The following is a 2,500-nucleotide window of genomic DNA, read 5'->3' on the forward strand; positions in this document are numbered from 1 at the left end:
TCTAATCCACAGCTACATGGCGTAATAACCCCCCAGGGATGATCTGGCGGAGGGAGGTTGGGGGGTTGGGCGGTTTCTCGGAGTGAGCAATGCATTGCATTCAGCCACCCATGCAGAGGAATGTAATGCATGCAGCAAAATGGGGCTATTCCATGGCCAGGCAAACGGAGAGGGGGGTCATTGCCCCTGCTTGTGTTTGGAAAATGAGCTTGTTTCATTTTTATGTGGTTGAAAAGCAGTGAGTGGAGGGGTGTAGGCTTTTGATTAGACGTGTGTGCTTCATGGTCGATGCACATCATCAAAGAGGCACATGGCATGTTATGGTCAGCACGGCAATACATATACAATGCACCACCACCGCGATCGAAGAGCGATAGAGAAGAGAGATATATGGGCGTATGTATATATTTATTTTCTTTACGTCTTCCTTATTCTTCATGCTCCAGAAAGTATAGGATGTTGCATTAATGTGAGTGATTTATGTTGAGTAGCAGAGCGCTGGCCCCTCTCTCCCCCAGCATCCATCCACCAGCATCCTCCAGCATCCCCATGGCGACCCCAATCGCAGCCCAGCCCAAGGGAATGCCTCCTCCATCTTCAGCCTCTGTCTCGAAATTCTTCTGGAGGATGGGACTATGTGTGTATTGTGTATTGTGTGTGCGTGTATGTGTGTGTTTATGTGTGTGTGTGTGTGTGTGTGTGTGTGTGTGTGTGTGTGTGTTCATGCTTTTGTGCTTTGCGTATGTGTGTATTTGCATTTATGTGTGTGAGTTTCACAGTGTGTGTCTCTGTATGTGTGTGTGCATTTCCGCATCTGTGTGAGTGTGTGCATGGATGTGTGTGTGTGTACGTGTGTGTGTGTGTGTGTGTGTGTGTGTGTGTGTGTGTGTGTGTGTGTGTGTGTGTGTGTGTGTGTGTGTGTACGTGTGTGCATTTCTGTGTGAGTGTGTGCATGGATGTCTGTGTGTGTATGTTGTATGCATGTGTGTGTGTGTGTGTGTGTGTGTGTGTGTGTGTGTGTGTGTGTGTGTGTGTGTGTGTGTGTGTGTGTGTGTGTGTGTGTGTGTGTGTGTGTGTGGAGGGGGATGGAGGATCCCGTGTTTTTCGGGTGGGGGGATGCTGTATGCTGTGCTCCATGGCGGATGCTGTGGTCTGGGGCGCTCCAGTAAGCCAGACAGACACCGGTGCATTATTCAATATGACTGAGTGGGCTTGTGTATGCACACGTCTGAGGGAGGTGTCGGGGGTTAGTAGTCTCAGGTCATCGCGAATGAGCCGTGGCTGACACATGAGGTGCCGAGGCCGAGGCTGTAGGAACTATATACATCATGTCACAGGGTGCAAATCCATTTCCTAGATACTACATTGACGTTCTGTAAGATAAATATTTTGTGTTCACCTTACAGTTCTCACAGAAATGGTAAAGGTATAAATAAATAAGGCACACACCAAATAAAAAATGAATTTGAAGTTGTTGGATTTGAATAATTAAATATTAAAACAGTCAAATGTATATGACCACTGCTTTGACTAAATGTTCCGTTTCCCAAAATGCTATTGAACAGTACATTATAATATTCTTTTTCCACAATCCTGTGAATCGCCATGGCTTTATAAAGTGAGAACCCTGCCGTATCCAACCATTTTATAAACTAGCTAATTCCAATTGGCAGAAAAATAATCAGACTTTAACACAACATTTGCTCTTCAGGGAAATTATTATTATTAAGAGTAACGCCAAGTCAATAAGAATATGTATTTTGCCTTTTCTGCAATTTTTATTTTCTTAAATTGGGATTACAGTAACGCCTCTAGTTGTTTATCCATAAACGCGTGTCTCCAGCTGTGAAGGGTACTCTTGACAAGCAGAGCTAAGCAGAGCTCAGCATGTGTGTTAGAGTGTGGTGTGGTATTCTGGTATCCCCCACTACTGTGTGTCTGTGTAGCAGAGGATGGCTGTGAGGAGCAGTGTGTGGTCTTATATTCTTGTATTTTATTTTAGTGGGTAAGCGTGACAGACAGACGTTTCGGCCAAAGCCTTCTTTAGCGTCTATATATGTTATGCCAGTGGGTTTTTACTTTAGATTTACACACTTTGTCTCTGAGGAACACAAAAGCGAACACACACAGCTGTTGCAACCCACATACATCACATTATACATAGGTTTCCAGTTTACGAACATTCCTGTCTACGTGCACAGCTTAGGATCCCTCCGCAACCTCTGATTGTTTGGAAAATGCTGTCACTCAAAAAATGTGCTCACGTGATTGGCTGTCTTAGCATCTTGCCCCTCCTTACAGCGAAAGTTTGTGAACGGAAAACCTTTGTATGGTTCAGGGGGTATACTAAGAAGCTGGTTCAGTAGTTAACCAGGTTTAAGTTAACCATGTGGTCGAGGTAAATCATATAATAGATGAGACTGGAGTCCAAATGGTCTCAACTAAATGATGCTTGCAGGTAAATCTATTAGCAGGTTTTCCACTCCCTTGCGATTTCCCA

At 44.6% G+C, this 2,500-nt stretch overlaps 1 protein-coding gene across 1 annotated transcript in view; it reads right to left on the reverse strand.

Moving 5' to 3' along the window:
• The window catches only part of LOC134452016 (roundabout homolog 2-like), a 261,747-nt gene that overhangs the window by 42,331 nt on the left and 216,916 nt on the right, over window positions 1-2,500 (reverse strand). The window lies entirely within an intron of this gene.

The sequence above is a fragment of the Engraulis encrasicolus genome, chromosome 7, assembly GCF_034702125.1.
Source record: "Engraulis encrasicolus isolate BLACKSEA-1 chromosome 7, IST_EnEncr_1.0, whole genome shotgun sequence".
Taxonomy (NCBI): domain Eukaryota; kingdom Metazoa; phylum Chordata; class Actinopteri; order Clupeiformes; family Engraulidae; genus Engraulis; species Engraulis encrasicolus.